This window comes from Arachis hypogaea, chromosome 9 (genome assembly GCF_003086295.3).
Source record: "Arachis hypogaea cultivar Tifrunner chromosome 9, arahy.Tifrunner.gnm2.J5K5, whole genome shotgun sequence".
Taxonomy (NCBI): Eukaryota; Viridiplantae; Streptophyta; class Magnoliopsida; order Fabales; family Fabaceae; genus Arachis; species Arachis hypogaea.
In genome coordinates this window covers 87,228,301-87,250,959 of record NC_092044.1, presented here as the reverse complement: position 1 = coordinate 87,250,959, position 22,659 = coordinate 87,228,301, and the positions used below count along the sequence as shown (strand labels likewise).

Genomic DNA, 22,659 nt, shown 5'->3' with positions numbered 1-22,659 from the left:
GTGGGCGACGCGGAGGGTGGCAGCGGCGGAGGGTGATTGTGGAGGGGGGGTAGTGGCGGTGGGGGGAAAGGGAAAGAAGAAGAAAGAGGGGGACAGAGGAACGGGGGGTGGCGGTTGTTTCCGGGCGGTTGGCGGTGGCGGGGGTTGTCGGTGGTGGTGGCTGGGTGGTGGTTGAGGGGTTGGGGAGAAGAGAGGGAGGAGAGGGTTTCGGGAGGGGGCGCTGATGACAAGTCATCATATACCCATTTTTCAAGCTAATTTCACTTGTTTTTATTAGTTTTTATGCACTTTCTTGCATCCTAAGTGAGTGATTTGGAATGAAAATGCATAACTTCTTTAGATCAAGCAACTACCATTAATTTGATGCTAACTCATGAGGTTTAAGCTAATTTTAATTGATTTATAAGCCTTGTGAATTTAGTGATACTTTGAGTGGTTATTTTGGTTGATTGTAGGTGAAGAAAAGAAGAAAAGAGAAAGCGTTGCCTAAGAAAGTGTGGCCAAAGGAGGAAAAGTGTGGCCAAAGGAGAAAAAGGCGTGGCTTATGAAGGAGGGAAGCAAGCATTGCCCTCCACAAGGGTACACTGCCTTCTAGGAGGGCAACATAAGGGAACAAAGCTTGAAAGGCAACTCTGCCCTGCCCACGACAAGGGCAGAGCACAAAATTGTGCCTTGGATCAAAGAAGAGCAAAACCTTGCCCTGCCCTCCACAAGGGCAGTATCGGGCCTTCATGGAAAATAAATCAAAGGAAAAAGCCTATCAATGCTTGCCACAAGAGTTGAACACGGGACAATGAGAAAGCAAGGAACTAGGCTTCATTATGGTGCCAAGAAAGCCAAGGAAAATAAGTAGCGTGTGTTTCAGCCATGTCTCGAACGCGGGACTTCAGTTTGGAAACACTGCCCTGCCCTCCGCGAGGGCAGGGCAGCATTTTGTTGTGGCACGGCCAGCGCACCAATCTGGCGCACCAAAGCATCATTCGGCAGCACCAGCAGCGCACCAAGGCACCAATCTGGCACACCAAACTTTTCTGCCCTGCCCTCCGCGAGGGCAGGGCAGCATTCTGCAGCACGCACCAACGCACCACGCCCGCACCAAGGCCGCACGCACCAATTTTCTGCCCTACCCTCCTGATGAGCGGATAATTTGTATGCTTTTTGGCATTGTTTTTAGTGTGTTTTTAGTATGATCTAGTTAGTTTTTAGTATATTTTTATTAGTTTTTAGTTAAAATTCACTTTTCTGGACTTTACTATGAGTTTGTGTGTTTTTCTGTGATTTCAGGTATTTTCTGGCTGAAATTGAGGGACCTGAGCAAAAATCTGATTCAGAGACTAAAAAGGACTGCAGATGCTGTTGGATTCTGACCTCCCTGCACTCGAAGTGGATTTTCTGGAGCTACAGAAGCCCAATTGGCGCGCTCTCAACGGCGTTGGAAATTAGACATCCTGGGCTTTCCAGCAATATATGATAGTCCGTACTTTGCCCAAGATTTGATGGCTCAAACCGGCGTTCAAAGTCACCCTCAGAAATCCCAGCGTTAAACGCTGGAACTGGCACCAAAATGGGAGTTAAACGTCCAAACTGGCATAAAAGCTGGCGTTTAACTCCAAGAAGAGTCTCTGCACGAAAATGCTTCATTGCTCAGCCCAAGCACACACCAAGTGGGCCCGGAAGTGGATTTTTATGTCTTTTACTCATCTCTGTACACCCTAGGCTACTAGTTTTCTATAAGTAGGACCTTTTACTATTGTATTGAGATATCTTGGTAGCTATCTTCATTTTATGCTATCTTAGATCATTGGGAGGCTGGCCATTCGGCCATGCCTAGACCTTGTTCTTATGTATTTTCAACGGTGGAGCTTCTACACACCATAGATTAAGGTGTGGAGCTCTGCTGTACCTCGAGTATTAATGCAATTACTATTGTTCTTCCATTCAATTCCGCTTGTTCTTGTTCTAAGATATCACTTGTTCTTCAACTTGATGAATGTGATGATCCGTGACACTCATCATCATTCTCACCTATGAACGTGTGACTGACAACCACCTCCGTTCTACCTTCGATTGGGTGAATATCTCTTGGATTCTTTAACCGGAATCTTCGTGGTATAGGCTAGAACTGATGGCGGCATTCAAGAGAATCCGGAAGGTTTAACCTTGTCTGTGGTATTCTGAGTAGGATTCAATGACTGAATGACTGTGACGTGCTTCAAACTCCTAGCAGGCAGGGCGTTAGTGACAGACGCAAAAGAATCGATGGATTCTATTCCGGCCTGACCGAGAACCGACAGCTGAATTCCGCGTGCTGTGACAGAGCATATGCAATCGTTTTCACTGAGAGGATGGGAGGTAGCCATTGACAACGGTGAAACCCTACACAAGCTTGCCATGGAAAGGAGTAAGAAGGATTGGATGAAGACAGTAGGAAAGCAGAGAGACGGAAGGGAAGGCATCTTCATGCGCTTATCTGAAGTTCCTACCAATGAATTACATAAGTATCTCTATCTTTATCTTTATTGTTATTTTCGTTCATCACCATATCCATTTGAGTTTGCCTGACTAAGATTTACAAGATGACCATAGCTTGCTTCATACTAACAATCTCCGTGGGATCGACCCTTACTCGCGTAAGGTTTATTACTTGGACGACCCAGTGCACTTGCTGGTTAGTTGTGCGAAGTTGTGTAATGCCATGGTATTGAACACCAAGTTCTTGGGGTTCATGACCGGGGGTTATGAGAGTTGTGAAAAGTATTGTTCACAATTTCGCGCCACCAAGGTTTTGGCGCCGTTGCCGGGGATTGTTCAAGTTTTGAGCAAGCTTTTGGTCCGGTAACATCAGTGCCAAGATCCGGCAACAACACCAAGTTTTTGGCGCCGTTGCCGGGGATTGTTCAAGTTTTAAGCAAGCTTTTGGTCCGGTAACATCAGTGCCAAGATTCGGCAACAACACCAAGTTTTTGGCGCCGTTGCCGGGGATTGTTCAGTTTGGACAACTGACGGTTCATCTTGTTGCTTAGATTAGGTATTTTTTTTCGAAATTCTTGAAGATGAATTCTAGAGTTTCATGATGATTTGTTGAAGTCTGGCTGGCTGAGAAGCCATGTCTAATCTCATTGGACCGAGGTTTCAACTTATCATCACAAGAGCTTGTTGATCTTTATCAATCTTGCTTTTGGAGCAGTGATCTGCTAAGGCTTGGCTGGCCTTTGGCCATGTCTAGTGTTTTGGATCGAAGCTTTCTTTGAAAGCTTGGCTGGCTGTGAAGCCATGTCTAATTCCTGGACCGGAGTCTTAGACTAGCATTGCACTGATTCCTGGAATTCTCATTGAGAATTTTGATACCTTTTTTTTCACTTAATTTTCGAAAATCACAAAAAAATTTTACAAAATCATAAAATCCAAAAATTTCTTGTTTGAGTCTAGTGTTTCATCTTAAGTTTGGTGTCAATTGCATGCATTCATTCATGTGTCTTAAGGATTTTCAAGTAATTCTTGATGATTTCTTACTCTGATCTTTGAATTCTCTTGACTTGAGTGTTTGTGTGTCTCATATGCATTAGTGTCAGTAGTATACAAACTGCTAAGTTTGGTGTCTTGCATGCATTGTTATTTGATTCTTGTTGCATTTTGATTTTTCCTTATTATTAAAAATCCAAAAATATTTTTAATTTGTGTCTTCTCAAGTCAATAATACAGAGAATTGAAGATTCAGAACATTCAGCAGAGGAATTGCACAGAAAAAGCTGGGCGTTCAAAACGCCCAGTGAAGAAGGACAGACTGGCGTTTAAACGCCAGCCAGGGTACCTGGTTGGGTGTTTAACGCCCAAAAAGGTATAGTTTTGGGCGTTAAACGCCAGAATGTGCACCATTCTGGGCGTTTAACGCCAGGATGGCACAAGGGGGAAGATTCTGTTTTTCAATGCAATTTTTTTTCAGGTTTTCAAAGTTTTTCAAAATCAAATCTTTTTCAAATCATATCTTTTCAATCATATGTTTTCAAAATTGATTTCTTTCTATCTTTAAAGATACTTGCTACCAATTAATGATTTGATTCAACATTTCAAGTATGTTGCCTTTTCTGTTGAGAAAGGTTTAATGTTTGAATCATATCTTTTCTTGTTAGCCAAGTTTTTAATTTTCAAAATCAAATCTTTTTAAAATGTTTTTCAAATCATATCTTCTCAATCACATCTTTTTAAAACCAATCATATTTTCTTAACCACATCTTTTTCAAAATAGTCTTCAATCAAATCTTTTTGATTTCTAATTTCAAAATCTTTTTCAAAAATCACTTTATTTCTTTCCCACTTTCATTTTCGAAAATTAAGTAATGTTTTTCAAAAAATGTTTTCAAAATTTTTACTTAATTTTCGAAAATCACTTCCCTTCTTCTCACATCCTTCTATTTATGGACTAACACTATTCCTTAATGCAAAATTTGAACTCCATCTCCTTTGATAAGTTCGAATTTTCTACTTCTGTCTTCTACTCTTCTTTTCCTCTGACATTTCAAAGAATCTCTATACTGTGACATAGAGGATTCCACATTTCTTGTTCTCTTCTCTCTCATATGAGCAGGAGCAAAGACAAAGGCATTCTTGTTGAGGCTGATCCTGAACCTGAAAGGACCTTGAAGAGAAAGCTAAGAGAAGTCAAAGCACAACTCTCTTTAGAGGACCTGACCGAATTCTCCAAAGAAGAAGAACACATGGCAGCCGAAAACAACAATGCCAACAATGCAAGGAAGGTGCTGGGTGACTTTACTGCACCTACTCCCAATTTCTATGGGAGAAGCATCTCTATCCCTGCCATTGGAGCAAACAACTTTGAGCTCAAGCCTCAATTAGTTTCTCTAATGCAACAGAATTGCAAGTTCCATGGACTTCCATTGGAAGATCCTCATCAGTTCTTAGCTGAGTTCTTGCAAATCTGTGACACTGTCAAGACTAATGGGGTTGACCCTGAGGTCTACAGACTTATGCTATTCCCTTTTGCTGTAAGAGACAGAGCTAGAACATGGTTGGACTCTCAACCTAAAGAAAGCCTGGACTCTTGGGAAAAGCTAGTCAATGCCTTCTTGGCAAAGTTCTTTCCACCTCAAAAATTGAGTAAGCTTAGAGTGGAAGTCCAAACCTTCAGACAGAAGGAAGGAGAATCCCTCTATGAAGCTTGGGAAAGATACAAACAATTAATCAGAAAGAGTCCTTCTGATATGCTTTCTGAATGGAGCATCATAGGTATTTTCTATGATGGTCTCTCTGAACTATCCAAGATGTCTCTGGATAGCTCTGCAGGAGGATCTCTTCATCTGAAGAAGACGCCTACTGAAGCTCAAGAACTGATTGAAATGGTTGCAAATAACCAATTCATGTACACTTCTGAAAGAAATCCTGTGAACAATGGGACTAGTCAGAAGAAAGGAATTCTTGAGATTGACACTCTGAATGCCATATTGGCTCAGAACAAAATATTGACTCAACAAGTCAATATGATTTCTCAAAGTCTGTCTGGAATGCAAAATGTACCAAGCAGTACTAAGGAGGCTTCATCTGAGGAAGAAGCTTATGATCCTGAGAACCCTTCAATAGAAGAGGTGAATTACATGGGAGAACCCTATGGAAACACCTACAATCCTTCATGGAGGAATCATCCGAACCTTTCATGGAAGGATCAACAGGGACCTCAACAAGGTTTCAATAACAATAATGGTGGAAGAAACAGGTTTGGCAATAGCAAGCCTTTTCCATCATCTTCTCAGCAACAGACAGAGAGTTCTAAGCAGAATAACTCTGACTTAGCAACCATGGTCTCTGATCTGATCAAAACCACTCAAAGTTTCATGACTGAAACAAGGTCCTCCATTAGAAATTTGGAAGGACAAGTGGGTCAGCTGAGCAAGAAAATTACTGAGCTCCCTCCTAGTACTCTCCCAAGCAATACAGAAGAAAATCCAAAAGGAGAGTGCAAGGCCATCAACATGGCCGAATTTTGGGAGGAAGGAGAGGCAGTGAACGCCACTGAGGAAGGCCTCACGGGGCGTCCACTGGCCTCCAATGAGTTCCCCAATGAGGAACCATGGGAATCTGAGGCTCAACTTGAGACCATAGAGATTCCATTGGACTTACTTCTGCCATTCATGAGCTCTGATGAGTATTCTTCCTCTGATGAGGATGAGTATGTCACTGAAGAGCAAGTTGCTAAATACCTTGGAGCAATCATGAAGCTAAATGACAAGTTATTTGGAAATGAGACTTGGGAGGATGAACCCCCTTTGCTCACCAAAGAACTGGATGACTTGTCTAGGCAGAAACTGCCTCAAAAGAGACAGGATCTTGGGAAGTTTTCAATACCTTGTACCATAGGCACCATGACCTTCAAGAAGGCCTTGTGTGACTTAGGGTCAAGTGTAAACCTCATGCCTCTCTCTGTAATGGAGAAGTTAGGGATCTCTGAGGTGCAAGCTGCAAAAATCTCACTGGAGATGGCAGACAATTCAAGAAAACAAGCCCATGGACTTGTAGAGGATGTTCTGGTTAAGGTTGAAGACCATTACATCCCTACTGATTTCATAGTCCTAGAGACTGGGAAGTGCATGGATGAATCCATCATCCTTGGCAGACCCTTCCTAGCCACAGCAAGGGCTGTAATTGATGTTGATAGAGGAGAGTTGATCATTCAAGTGAATGAAGAATCCCTTATGTTTAAGGCTCAAGGATATCCCTCTGTCATCATGGAGAGGAAGCATGAAGAGCTTCTCTCAAATCAGAGACAAACAGAGCCCCCACAGTCAAACTCTAAGTTTGGTGTTGGGAGGTCCCAACATGGCTCTGAATATCTGTGAGGCTCCATGAGAGTCCTCTGTCAAGCTACTGACATTAAAGAAGCGCTTGTTGGGAGGCAACCCAATGTTATATTTTATCTATTTTATTTTGTTATTATCTCTTTTTTGTAGGTTGATGATCATGAGAAGTCACAAAATCAATGAAAAAAGCAAAAACAGAATGAAAAACAGGAAGAAAAACAGCACACCCTGGAGGACGCACCCACTGGCGTTTAAACGCCAGTGAGGTTAGCTGTTGGGCGTTTAACGCCCAGTCTGGCTCCATTCTGGGCGTTTAACGCCAGAAAGGGGCACCAGACTGGCGTTAAACGCCAGAAATGGGCAAGAAGCTGGCGTTAAACGCCAGAAATGGGCACCAGCCCGGCGTTTAACGCCAGAAATGGCTCAAAACGTGATTTTGAATGCCATATGGTGCTGGGATGACTTTTCCTTGACACCTCAGGATCTGTGAACCCCACAGGATCCCCACCTACCCTACCACTCTCTCTCTCTTCTTCACCCATTCACCAATCACCTTAACACCTCTTCCCCAAAAACCCTTCACCTATCAAATCCCATCTTTCTCTTCACCACTCACATCCATCCTTCATAAAACCCCACCTACCTCACCATTCAAATTCAAACCACTTTCCCACCCAAACCCACCCTCAAATGGCCGAACCCTACCCTTCCCCTTCTCCTATATAAACCCTCCTTCACTCATTCATTTTCACACAACATACACACCATCTCTCTCCCCTTTGGCCGAATACATAGCCATTCCCTTTCCCCTCATTTCTTCTTCTTCTACTCTCTTCTTTCTTCTTTTGCTCGAGGACGAGCAAACCTTTTAAGTTTGGTGTGGTAAAAGCATTGCTTTTTGTTTTTCCATAACCATTTATGGCATCCAAGGCCGGAGAAACCTCTAGAAAGAGGAAAGGGAAGGCAAAAGCTTCTACCTCCGAGTCATGGGAGATGGATAGATTCATCTCAAGGGTGCACCAAGACCACTTCTATGAAGTTGTGGCCTTGAAGAAGGTGATCCCCGAGGTCCCTTTTTCAATCAAAAAGGGTGAATATCCGGAGATCCGACATGAGATCCGAAGAAGAGGTTGGGAAGTTCTTACCAACCCCATTCAACAAGTCGGAATCTTGATGGTTCAAGAGTTCTATGCCAATGCATGGATCACCAAGAACCATGATCAAAGTGTGAACCCGAATCCAAAGAATTATCTTACTATGGTTCGGGGGAAATACTTGGATTTTAGTCCAGAAAGTGTGAGGGTGGCGTTCAACTTGCCCATGATGCAAGGAGATGAACATCCCTACACTAGAAGAGTCAACTTTGATCAAAGGTTGGACCAAGTCCTCATAGTCATATGTGAAGAGGACGCCCAATGGAAGAGAGATTCAAGAGGAAAGCCGGTTCAATTGAGAAGGCATGACCTCAAACCCGTGGCTAGAGGATGGTTAGAGTTTATACAACGCTCAATCATTCCCACTAGCAACCGGTCCGAAGTTACCATAGACCGGGCTATCATGATCCATAGCATCATGATTGGAGAAGAAATAGAAGTTCATGAGGTTATAGCCCAAGAATTCTATAAGGTGGCGGACAAGTCCTCTACCTTGGCAAGGTTAGCCTTTCCTCATCTTATTTGTCACCTCTGTTATTCAGTGGGAGTTGACATAGAGGGAGACATCCCCATTGATGAGGACAAGCCCATCACTAAGAAGAGGATGGAGCACACAAGAGACCCCACTCATCATGAGATCCCTGAGATTCCTCAAGGGATGCACTTTCCTCCACAAAACTATTGGGAGCAACTAAACACCTCCCTAGGAGAATTAAGTTCCAACATGGGACAACTAAGGGTGGAGCACCAAGAACACTCCATCATCCTTCATGAAATTAGAAAAGATCAAAGAATCATGAGGGAGGAGCAACAAAGACAAGGAAGAGACATTGAGGAGCTCAAGCACTCCATAGGATCTTCAAGAGGAAGGAAGAGCCGTCATCACTAAGGTGGACCCGTTCCTTGATTTTCTTGTTCTTTATTCTTCTGTTTTTCGAATTTTAGTGCTTATGTTTATCTATGTTTGTGTCTTGTGATCATTAGTGTCTTAGTGTCTATGCCTTAAAGTTATGAATGTCCTATGAATCCATCACATTTCTTGAATAAAAACGTGCTTTAATTGAAAAGGAAAGAATTGCATGAATTTTAAATTTTATAACAGTTTAATTATTTTGATGTGGTGGCAATATTTTTTGTTTTCTGAATGTATGCTTAAACAGTGCATATGTATCTTGAATTTGTGGTTCATGAATATTGGCTCTTGAAAGAATGATGAAAAAGGAGACATGTTACTGAGGATCTGAAAAATCATTACAATGATTCTTGAAGCAAGAAAAAGCAATGAAAAAAAAAAAGAGAAAAAAAAATCGAAAAAAAAGAGAAAAAGAAAAGAAAACGAAAAAAAAGAGAGAAAAGAAAGAAAAATAAAGTTGTGATCCAAGGCAATAAGAGTGTGCTTAAGAACCTTGGACACCTCTAATTGGGGACTTTAGCAAAGCTGAGTCACAATCTGAAAAGGTTCACCCAATTATGTGTCTGTGGCATGTATGTATCCGGTGGTAATACTGGAAGACAGAGTGCTTTGGGCCACAGCCAAGACTCAATAAGTAGCTATGTTCAAGAATCATCATACTTTACTAGGAGAATCAATAACACTATCTGGATTCTAAGTTCCTAAAGAAGCCAATCATTCTGAATTTCAAAGGATAGAGTGAGATGCCAAAACTATTCAGAGGCAAAAAGCTAAAAGCCCCGCTCATCTAATTAATACTGATCTTCATAGATGTTTTTGGAATTCATTGCATATTCTCTACTTTTTATCTTATTTGGTTTTCAGTTGCTTGAGGACAAGCAACAATTTAAGTTTGGTGTTGTGATGAGCGGATAATTTGTATGCTTTTTGGCATTGTTTTTAGTGTGTTTTTAGTATGATCTAGTTAGTTTTTAGTATATTTTTATTAGTTTTTAGTTAAAATTCACTTTTCTGGACTTTACTATGAGTTTGTGTGTTTTTCTGTGATTTCAGGTATTTTCTGGCTGAAATTGAGGGACCTGAGCAAAAATCTGATTCAGAGACTAAAAAGGACTGCAGATGCTGTTGGATTCTGACCTCCCTGCACTCGAAGTAGATTTTCTGGAGCTATAGAAACCCAATTGGCGCTCTCTCAACGGCGTTGGAAAGTAGACATCCTGGGCTTTCCAGCAATATATGATAGTCCGTACTTTGCCCAAGATTTGATGGCCCAAACCGGCGTTCAAAGTCACCCTCAGAAATCCCAGCGTTAAACGCTGGAACTGGCACCAAAATGGGAGTTAAACGCCCAAACTGGCATAAAAGCTGGCGTTTAACTCCAAGAAGAGTCTCTGCACGAAAATGCTTCATTGCTCAGCCCAAGCACACACCAAGTGGGCCCGGAAGTGGATTTTTATGTCTTTTACTCATCTCTGTACACCCTAGGCTACTAGTTTTCTATAAGTAGGACCTTTTACTATTGTATTGAGATATCTTGGTAGCTATCTTCATTTTATGCTATCTTAGATCATTGGGAGGCTGGCCATTCGGCCATGCCTAGACCTTGTTCTTATGTATTTTCAACGGTGGAGCTTCTACACACCATAGATTAAGGTGTGGAGCTCTGCTGTACCTCGAGTATTAATGCAATTACTATTGTTCTTCCATTCAATTCCGCTTGTTCTTGTTCTAAGATATCACTTGTTCTTCAACTTGATGAATGTGATGATCCGTGACACTCATCATCATTCTCACCTATGAACGTGTGACTGACAACCACCTCCGTTCTACCTTCGATTGGGTGAATATCTCTTGGATTCTTTAACCGGAATCTTCGTGGTATAGGCTAGAACTGATGGCGGCATTCAAGAGAATCCGGAAGGTCTAACCTTGTCTGTGGTATTCTGAGTAGGATTCAATGACTGAATGACTGTGACGTGCTTCAAACTCCTAGCAGGCGGGGCGTTAGTGACAGACGCAAAAGAATCGATGGATTCTATTCCGGCCTGACCGAGAACCGACAGCTGAATTCCGCGTGCTGTGACAGAGCATATGCAATCGTTTTCACTGAGAGGATGGGAGGTAGCCATTGACAACGGTGAAACCCTACACAAGCTTGCAATGGAAAGGAGTAAGAAGGATTGGATGAAGACAGTAGGAAAGCAGAGAGACGGAAGGGAAGGCATCTTCATGCCCTTATCTGAAGTTCCTACCAATGAATTACATAAGTATCTCTATCTTTATCTTTATTGTTATTTTCGTTCATCACCATATCCATTTGAGTTTGCCTGACTAAGATTTACAAGATGACCATAGCTTGCTTCATACTAACAATCTCCGTGGGATCGACCCTTACTCGCGTAAGGTTTATTACTTGGACGACCCAGTGCACTTGCTGGTTAGTTGTGCGAAGTTGTGTAATGCCATGGTATTGAACACCAAGTTCTTGGGGTTCATGACCGGGGGTTGTGAGAGTTGTGAAAAGTATTGTTCACAATTTCGCGCCACCACCTCCACAAGGGCAGGGCAGCCTCCTGGAAGCAATCCTTCATGGGCTATAATTGGATTAAAAATCCAATAAAATTCATTTCTTCACCAAATCAAAAGCCCATCCAAATCCTAAGATCCAAGAATGGAAAGTGTATAAATAGGAGCTAGTTTGATGTAATTAGGACCTTTTTTTGACTTACTTTTGAACTTTGAATTTTCCTTTGAACCTTTACTTTTATTTTGAGCTTTTGAACTTTCTCTTGGGAACTTCACTGAGATTTCAGAGAATTGGGGAGGAGAATTGATCTCTCTTCTTCCTCGTTCTTGTGTGGGCATTTTTATTTTTCTTGTTTGAGTTTTGGGTGTGAAGAATTGAGGAAATTCTGTCTCAATCTCCATTCAAAATCTCTTTAATTCCTTTCTGCATAATTGAGTTTAATTTCAATTTCCTTTACTGCTTCTTCTTCTATTTCTTGTCAATTGCTTTGTGAACTTGGATCTGGACTTTGCTTTCTAGTCTCTTGAGACTTGAGATCCCATTTTCCTTTTTGGTTCTTCTGGGAACCCTGCTGCACTTTAATTTCATCTTCTGTTTGAATTTTAGTTTATTCCAATTCATCCTCTACTTTATTAATTGCTGCAATTTACTTTCTCTTGCTGGAATTCTGAATTCCCAATCCTTAATTCCCCTTCTATATTCAAGCAATTTACATTTCTTGCACTTTAAGTTACTGCAATTTACATTTCTTGCACTTTAAGTTTCAGTCATTTAATTTCTTGTCTTTTAAGATTCAGCATCTTTTACTTTCCTGTTCTTTAATTTACAGCAATTCTCCCCTCTCCCTTTACATTCCAAGCAATTTAGCTTCTATTAAAGATAAACCACTCAACCAATACTTGATTCGCTTGACTAAATCAACCACTAAACTAAAATTGCTCAATCCTTCAATCCCTGTGGGATCGACCTCACTTCCGTGAGTTTTATTACTTGATGCGACCCGGTACACTTACCGGTGAGTTTTGTGTTGGATCGTTTTCCACACATCAGGCGCGACTGATAGGGTTCGCGTGACAGGGGGGTTATAATTCAAATCCACGCGATCGCGTGGAGCACGTGGTCGCGTGGCTGGGGTGAAATAGGGTCGACGCGATCGCTTGGGATGGATAGAAGAGAGGGTGACGCGATCGCATGAGGCATGCGATCGCGCCGCTTGAAGTTGTGCTAAACGCATGATTCCAGCATCGTGTCAGCGCAACTTTCTGTCTCCTTTGGGGTGGTGTGCAATCCGCGCGACGCGATCGCGTCGCTCACGCTGTCGCGTGGGATTAGTGTAGGTGCATGTGATGCGATCGCGTCAGGGACGCGATCGCGTGGGTCTTTTGTGTGAAAAACACAATGGCCACACGATTCCAGCCCAACTTTCTGGGCATTGGATCTTTACGCCGATTTCCAGTTCACGCGACTGCGTGATCGACGCGGACGCGTGGGAGGTGTTTTATCGCAACTGACGCGATCGCATGAGTGATACGGTCGCGTCCCACGCCCTTTTCTTTTTTTTTTATTATGCAGGGATGCAAATATGCAGTATGCAGAATGCAATGATTAATATGAATGATATGCAAAATTCCAGGTTCAATATAATAAAATAATATAAAATTTGAAGACAAATAAGACTAAATAAAAAAATGAAAAAGGGACGATCATACCATGGTGGGTTGTCTCCCACCTAGCACTTTTGGTTAAAGTCCTTAAGTTGGACATTGGTTGAGCTTCCTGTTATGGCGGCTTATGTTTAAATTCATCCAGAAATCTCCACCAATGCTTGGAATGCCAATAGCTCAAAAATACAAGCATTTATGGATTGAATGCGAAAATTGTTATGGATTAAATTATAGGAAATTTTTTATTCACATCAGTCGTAGTCCCTGGGGACTCATTTCCATCATCAAGTATTATCCTGTTCTTAAGATTTGACCAGCTTAACAAACGTCGAATTTCTCGTGATCTACGTGCTCCCTGGTTAGAACCTCTAAGAGGTCCCAATGGTTTGGACTTGAGAAAAATGATTTGAATTGTTTAAAAAACTCAACATGCATCTTTTTTTGCATTGGGCTTTCTTTTCAACGCTTCAACCTGCTTCATCTATCGTTAGGGCTCGGTGAGAATCTTACCTACCTTCCTTTTCCCCTGTTGTCTTGTCTAGCTTTTTTTAACCCAAACTAGGCATGTAAAGCTTCTAAGCAGCTTCAAACAAATTTTCAGGCTCCTGGGATGATGAATGTCAGGATAGGATCCATGATCCTAAGCTTTGCTTTTAAATCCGCATCTGTTTTGATCAACATGATTCCATCCGGGCGGTTTAAAAAGTAGATTCTCACCATGGTGACCAAACGTTCTCCGTGATCCATTCAATTGAGCATGATACCAATCCGTGCGCTTCGAGTTGAAGTGTGGAACCTTATTGAACCTTGTGCACCAGCTCTGAGTACGAGCCATTTCCCTTTTCCTCTTATAGCCGCAAAGAGCTCTAAGCTGGCCATCTGTTTCAAGTAAACCATATTCAAGTGGAAAAATAAAGATAAAAGCTAAGGATTTTACCCACTTGAAGCTTGTATTGGGTGGTAGTGGCCTCAGGATAGGTGGTTCCAGTGGTTCTGTAAGTTTTACTCCCTCGTGCTCTTCTGTGAATTTCTCCACTTTATTGCAAATTTCTTCCACTTCAACCATATCTTAATCAGAGTCTTCAATTTCTCCCTCGTTATCGCTCAAGTCATATATTGGAGGTTGAGAAAAATCTACCTCAGCATCATCTTCATATTCACTCGGGGAAGATTCTTCTGTCTCAATGAATTCACTTGCAGATGCAAGTGCATCGCTAAGAGAATAGGACTCGTGATCATCATCATCAAGGAAACCTGCGTCTTGGGTTATTCCGTTCAGTTCTTCGTAAGATATTTGTATTGGAGGCTGTGCAAAATCCTCCTTAGCATCAATTGTAACATCTTTGACGGAATTCTCCACAACTCTGGATTCAGGTGGCGGTTCGGCATCTCCTAAATCTTCAATCAACTCTTCTTCGTCTACAATGACAGCTTCCTCTATTTGTTCCAGTATGAAGTTATGCTCTATGCTGTCCACTGGAGTTTCTTGTGTCTTCTTCGTGCTGCGTTCTTCATTGGATTCTCCACATAAAGCCATGGGAGTCTGTTCAGGGGCTGAATGATAAACCCATATTTTATGATATATTTTGTGCTTAATCTGAGTGATTTATTCAATCCTTCACCCACTTATTCATATTAATTGTATGGTTTTACTTTCCCTTCCTTATTATGTGATGTATGTGAAAAACATGTTTCCTATGCTTTAAAATTAATTATTTTAATTACCTTTATTTCCATTCGATGCCGTGATTAGTGTGTTGAGTAGTTTCAGATCTTCTAAGGCAGAATGACTTAAAAGGATGAAAAAGGAAACGTACAAAAATTGAAGGAAAGTGCAAAACGGAGTTTTGAAGAAACTGGCATCCACGTGATCGCATGGACGACGCGATCGGGTGCCAAGAGCGAAGAAGCATCGATGCAGCCACATGATTGACGCGATCGCGCGACTTGAGCGAATTGCATACGATGCGGACGCGTGACCAAGGCGACCGCGTGATAAGAAGAACTCCAGGTGACGCAACCGCGTGACCCACGCGGACGCGTGACAGAGGCCACGCACCAGAAATTGCAGAAAACGCTCATAGCGGATTCTGAAGCCCTTTTTGGCCCAAATCCAAGTCCAGAAGTCATAGACCAGAGGTTATGAGGTAGAGGAATGCATCCATTGAGGGAGTCTGGAGAATTTTTGGTCACTTTCCATGATTTAGGTTTAGTTTTGAGAGAGGTTCTCTCCTCTCTCTCTCTTTAGGATTTAAGATTTAGGACTTCTCTTAGTTTTAGGGGTAACTCTCGATCCCAGGTTCAATATTCCTTTTACTATTTAATTTCTCTTCTATTTTTGTTTACTCTGAAGCTTTTATTGTGTTTGATTGATGTTGCCCAATTGGCTGTTGATATTGTCCATGTTAGAATTGACATTTTTATTTAATGATATTTGAGGTATTTCAGTTTATGATTGTTCCTTTTTATTATCCCCAATTTGAAGACAATTTTTATTCCAACAGATTTAACTTCTTTTCCCTTTGGTCTTGGTTGAAAAATCAGTAACTCAGGAGTTATCTTAGCTTAACATAATTGATAACTGTTATCTTTACTAATTTGACTGAACTTCAACAATCCCAACCTTTTCTTAGGAAATAAATAGGATTCGAAGGTCAACTAATTTATCCCTTGACTTTCCTTTGCTTTAGCAAAGGTTAATTAAGTGGAATTAAGATTCAACTTTCATTATTATTGCTAAGAATAACGAAGTCTGGACTTCCAATTTCTCTTATCTTGCCAAAGGTTTGCTTTACAGTATTTATTTATTTTAATTGTCATTTAAATTATTTGCCATATTTATTCCTCATTCTCAAAACTCCAATTTTACCTTTTTCATAACCAATAATAAGAACATACCTCCCTGCAATTCCTTGAGAAGACGACCCGAGGTTTAAATACTCGGTTATCAATTTTAAAAGGGGTTTGTTACTTGTGACAACCAAAACGTTTGTACGAAGAGATTTCTGTTGGTTTAGAATCTATATCTACAACGCGACTATTTTTATAAAATTCTTTACTAGCAAAAATCCCAACGTCAAAATGGCGCCGTTGCTGGGGAATTACAAACATGTGCCTTATTATTGGTTATTGTAAATATTTATTTAAAATATATATATATTTTCTTTTACTTGTTTATTTGTTTTCTCTCTTCCCCCTTATTTCTGATAACTACTATGAATTCTCACCCCTCTCGCTTTGAGTTTAGTTCTAACTTTGTTGAAGGAAACAGAAACCACAGCAGGAATATGCATCAAGGTCAGACCAATCAAGGATGGATGGAGTCAAGAGGATCTAATCAACCCTTTAGGCAACAACACCCTCCAAGATATCATGGACAACGACCATTCTACAATGCATACCCAGCTGAAAGATATGGTGGACAACCTTGTAACTACCAACAAGCCCCACCCCGTGCCTCTAGACTATCCTCTCAACATAACCTCGAACCACCACACTCAAAAGCTTCTTTTCACCTTTCGCCACCATATGATCCTTATCCGCCCCAACACCAATCCAATTACTCCCAAGAACCACCACTCCCCCATACACCATACCCATATCCATCAAAGCCAGAATCACAGGTTCGCCTTGAAGAATCAACGAAACAATTTACTGCAACCCCTCATCAACTGGAGCAAGCAATAGTGGAGGAGTTAAAGCAATTATCTTCCAGACGTTCAGCCCCTCAATAGACCCCCATGGCTTTATGTGGAGAATCCAATGAAGAATGCAGTACAAAGAAGACGCTAGACGCTCCAGTGAACAGCATAGAGCATAACTTCGTACTAGAACAAGTAGAGGAAGTTGTCATTGCAGAAGAAGAAGAGTTGGTTGAAGATTCACGAGATGCCGAACCGCCACTTGAATCCAGAGTTGTGGAGAACTCTGTCAAGGATGTTACAATTGACGCTGAGGAGGATTTTTCACTGCCTCCACTGCAAATATCTTATGAAGAACTGAATTAAATAACCCAGGACACAGGCTTCCTTGATGATGATGATCACGAGTCCTGTTCTCTTAGTGACGACCTTGCATCCGCAAGTGATTTCTCTGAGACAGAAGAATCTTCCCTGAGTGAACATGAAGATGATGCTGAGGTAGATTTTTTTCAACCTCCAATATATGACTCGAGCGATGATGAGGGAGAAATTGAAGACTCTGATCAAGATATGGTTGAAGTGGAAGAATTCACAAAAGATTATAAGGGAGTAGAACTTACAGAACCACTGGAAACACCTATCCCAAGGCCATTACTGCCCAACACAAACTACAAGTGGGTAACACCTTTGCCTTTTATCTTTACTTTTCCACTTGAATATGGTTTACTTGAAACAGATGGCCAGCGTAGAGCTCTCTGCGGTTTTAAGAGGAAGAGGGATATGACTCGCACTCAGAGCTAGTGCACAAGGTTCAATAAGTTTCCACACTTCAACTTGAAGTGTACGGATTGGTATCATGCTCAACTGAATGGATCACGGAGAACGTTTGGTCACCATGGTGAGAATTTCTTTTTAAACTGCCCGGATGGAAAGATATAGATCAAGACGGAGTTGGATTTAAAAGCAAAGCTTGGGATCATGGATTCCATTCTGACATTCGTTCCCCCGGGAGCTTGAAAATCTGCTTGAAGCTGCTCAGAAGCTTCACATGCCTAGTTTGGGACCCCGGAGGCTATTGGCATTCCACGCATTAGTGGAGATTTTTGGATGAATTTAAGCATAAGCCGCCATAACAGGAAGCTCCTCTAATGTCCAACTTAAGGACTTTAACTAAAAGTGCTAGGTGGGAGATAACCCACTATGGTATGATCGTCCCTTTTTCAATTTTCACTTTTGTCTATTTTGTTTGTCCTTGAGTTTTGATTGAACCTGGAAACTTACATAACATTCATTGCATCTGCATTCATATTATCATTGCATTTTGCATTCCTGCATAAAAAAAGGGTGCACGACGCAACCGCATGCCCCATGCGATCGCGTCAAATCGTGGAAAACACTACGCGGGCGACCGCGTCATCCACGCGGCCGCATGCCCTGGAGATTGGCGTATAAACCCAACATCCAGAAAGTTGGGTTGGAATCGTGCGGCCCTTGTGCGTTTTGCACAAAATGGACCACGCGATCGCATGCCCCATGCGTTCGCGTCACATGCACATAACCAATCCCACGCGACCGCGTGAACGACGCGATCACGTCGCATGGATTGCACAAATCCCAAAAGGAGAAAGAGAGTTGCGCTGAAACGATGCTAGAATCGTGCGTCTAGCACAAATTCCAGCGACGCGATCGCACGACTTACACGATCGCGTCATCCCCTCTTCTACCCCTCCAATGCGATCGCGCGACCCACGCGATCGCGTCATTCCCATTTTCACCCCCACCTCGCGACTGCGTCCCCCACGCGATCGCGTGGATTTGAAAATATAACCCCCTGTCACGCTGATGAGCGGATAATTTATACGCTTTTTGGCATTGTTTTTAGTATGTTTTAGTTAGTTTTTATTATATTTTTATTAGTTTTATTTAAAATTCGCTTTTCTGGACTTTACTATGAGTTTGTGTTTTTTTTCTGTCATTTCAGGTATTTTTTGGCTGAAATTGAGGGACCTGAGCAAATATCTAATTCAGAGGCTAAAAAGGACTGCAGATGCTGTTGGATTCTGACCTCCCTGCACTCGAAGTAGATTTTCTGGAGCTACGAAGCCCAATTGGTGCGCTCTTAATTGTTTTGGAAAGTAGACATCCTGGGCTTTCCAGCACTATATAATAGTTCATACTTTGCCCGAGATTTGATGGCTCAAACCGGCGTTCTAAATCAGCTCAAGACTGCCCGGTGTTAAACGCCGGAACTGGCACAAAAATGGGAGTTAAACGCCCAAACTGGCACAAAAGCTGGCGTTTAACTCCAAGAAAAGTCTCTACACATAGAAGCTTCAATGCTCAGCCCAAACACACACCAAGTGGGCCCGGAAGTGGATTTTTATGTCATTTACTCATTTTTGTAAACCCTAAGCTACTAGTTCTCTATAAATAGGACCTTTTTGCTATTGTATTAGAAGTCTTTTGATCAATTTAGATATTAGGATCATCTTTGGACGTCTAGTTCTTAGATCATGGGGGCTGGCCTCACGGCCATGCCTAGACCTTGTTCTTATGTATTTTCAACGGTGGAGTTTCTACACAACATAGATTAAGGTGTGGAGCTCTGCTGTACCTCGAGTATTAATGCAATTACTATTGTTCTTCTATTCAATTTAGCTTATTCTTGTTCTAAGATATTCTTGTTCTAAGATATTCATTCTCACTTATGGACGCGTGCCTGACAACCACTTCCGTTCTACATGCAAACAAGGCTTGAATGTGTATCTCTTGGATTCCTTAATCAGAATCTTCGTGGTATAAGCTAGAATTGATGGCGGCATTCTTGAGAATTCGGAAGGTCTAAACCTTGTCTGTGGTATTCTGAGTAGGATTCAAGGATTGAATGACTGTGACGAGCTTCAAACTCGCGATTGTGGGGCGTTAGTGACAAACGCAAAAGAATCACTGGATTCTATTCCGACATGAATCGAGAACTGACAGATGAATAGCCGTGCTGTGACAGAGCGCGTTGAACATTTTTACTGAGAGGACGGGACTGTAGCCATTGACAACGGTGATGCCCAACATACAGCTTGCCATGGAAAGGAGTAAGAAGGATTGGATGAAGACAGTAGGAAAGCAGAGAGACGGAAGGGACAAAGCATCTCCATATGCTTATATGAAATTCTCACCAATGAATTACATAAGTATCTCTACCTTTATTTTATGTTTTATTCATTTTTTAATCATTAATCCTCCATAACCATTTGAATCCGCCTGACTGAGATTTACAAGATGACCATAGCTTGCTTCATACTAACAATCTCCGTGGGATCGACCCTTACTCGCGTAAGGTTTATTACTTGGACGACCCAGTGCACTTGCTGGTTAGTTGTGCGAAGTTGTGATAAAGAGTTGAGATTGCAATTGAGCGTACCATGTTGATGGTGCCATTGATGATCACAATTTCGTGCACCAAGTTTTTGGCACCGTTGCCGGGGATTGTTTGAGTTTGGACAACTGACGGTTCATCTTGTTTCTTAGATTAGGTATTTTTCTTCAGAATTTTTAAGAATGAATTCTAGAGTTTCAAGGTGATGTTCTTATTATCACCAAAGCTGATTGATTTTCATCAATTTAGCTCTTGAATGTAATGTCCTGCTGAAGCTTGGCTAGCCATGTCTAATCTTTTTAGACTAAAGCTTTAGACAAACATTGCATGATTCCTGGAATTCTTATTAAAAATTTTGAATCTCTTTATTTTCTTTTCCATATAATTTTTGAAAAAGCACAAAAAAATTATAAAATCTTAAAATCAAAAATATTTTATGTTTCTTGTTTGAGTCTAGTGTCTCATTTTAAGTTTGGTGTCAATTGCATGTTTCTGTTCTTCTTGCATTTTTCGAATTCATTCATGTGTCTTCATTGATCTTCAAGTTGTTCTTGATGATTTACTTGCTCTGATCTTTAAATTCTCTTGTCCTGAGTGTTTTGTTGTTTCTCATATGCATTCTCAATTTGTTAGTGTCAGTAGTATACAAACTTCTAAGTTTGGTGTCTTGCATGCATTGTTTATTTGATCTTAGTTTCATTTTGATTATTCCTCATCATTAAAAATTAAAAAAAATTCTTAATTTGTGTCTTTTCAAGTCAATAATACAGATAATTGAAGATTCAGAACATACAGCAGAGGAATTGCACAGAATAAGCTGGGCGTTCAAAACGCCCAGTGAGGAAGGAAAACTGGCGTTTAAACGCCAGCCAGGGTACCTGGCTGAGCGTTTAATGCCCAAAAGGGTAGCATTTTGGGCGTTAAACGCCAGAATGGACACCATTCTGGGCGTTTAACGCCAGGATGGCACAAGAGGGAAGATTTTGTTTTTAATGCAAATTTTTTTCAAGTTTTCATAATTTTTCAAAATCAAATCTTTTTCAAATCATATCTTTTCAATCATATATTTTCAAAATCAATTTCTTTCCTTTTTCAAAAATACTTGCTAACAACTAATGATTTGATTCAACATTTCAAGTATGTTGCCTTTTCTGTTGAGAAAGGTTTAATGTCTGAATCATATCTTTTAAATTTCTTGTTAGCCAAGTCATTAATTTTAAAAAATCAAATCTTTTTAAATTGTTTTTCAATCATATCTTTCTAATCACATCTTTTTCAAAATAGTTTTCAATCATATCTTTTTGATTTCTAATTTCAAAATCTTTTTCAAAAATCACTTTATTTCTTTCCCAACTTTAATTTTCAAAAATCATTCTTCAATTTTTCAAAATTTCTTCAAAATCCTTTAATTTATTTTCGAAAATTCTTCCCCTCTTCTCACATCCTTCTATTTATGGACTAATACTCCTCCTCAATACACAATTCAAACTCTATCCCTCTTGATAAGTTCGAATTCTTCTACCTCCTCCTTCTATTCTTCTTTTCCTCTGACACCTCAAGGAATCTCTATACCGTGACATAGAGGATTCCATATTTTCTTGTTGTCTTCTCTTTCTTATGAGCATGAGCAAATATAAAAGCATTCTTGTTGAGGCTGACCCTGAACCTGAAAAGACCTTGAAGCGAAAGCTAAGAGAAGTTAAAGCACTACTCTCTGTAGAGGACCTAACAGAAATCTTCAAACAAGAAGAAGATATGGCAGCCGAAAACAACAACAATGCCAACAATGCAAGGAAGGTGCTGGGTGACTTTACTGCACCTACTCCCGACTTCTATGGGAGAAGCATCTCTATCCCTGCCATTGGAGCAAACAACTTTGAGCTTAAGCCTCAATTAGTTTCTCTAATGCAACAGAATTGCAAGTTCCATGGACTTCCATTGGAAGATCCTCATCAGTTTTTAGCTGAATTCTTGCAAATCTGTGACACTGTCAAGACCAATGGGGTTAACCCTGAGGTCTACAGACTTATGCTATTCCCTTTTGCTGTAAGAGACAGAGCTAGGATATGGTTGGATTCACAACCTAAAGAAAGCCTGAACTCTTGAGAAAAGCTAGTCAATGCCTTCTTGGCAAAGTTCTTTCCACCTCAAAAATTGAGTAAGCTTAGAGTGAAAGTCCAAACCTTCAGACAGAAGGAAGGTGAATCCCTCTATGAAGCTTGGGAAAGATACAAACAATTGATCAGAAAGTGTCCTTCTGACATGCTTTTTGAATGGAGCATCATAGGTATCTTCTATGATGGTCTGTCTGAACTGTCCAAGATGTCATTGGATAGCTCTGCTGGAGGATCTCTTCATCTAAAGAAGACGCCTACAGAAGCTCAAGAACTCATTGAAATGGTTGCAAATAACCAATTCATGTACACTTCTGAAAGGAATCCTGTGAACAATGGGACGAATCAGAAGAAAGGAGTTCTTGAGATTGATACTCTGAATGCAATATTGGCTCAGAACAAAATATTGACTCAGAAAGTCAATATGATTTTTCAAAGTCTGTCTGGAATGCAAGCTGCACCAG

At 41.0% G+C, this 22,659-nt stretch overlaps 1 non-coding gene across 1 annotated transcript; it reads right to left on the bottom strand.

Moving 5' to 3' along the window:
- Positions 1-22,241: 22,241 nt before the first annotated feature.
- On the bottom strand, positions 22,242-22,349 carry LOC112713474 (small nucleolar RNA R71). The gene has a single exon (XR_003158447.1). It is a non-coding gene; the product is annotated as a small nucleolar RNA R71 (small nucleolar RNA).
- Positions 22,350-22,659: the final 310 nt, after the last annotated feature.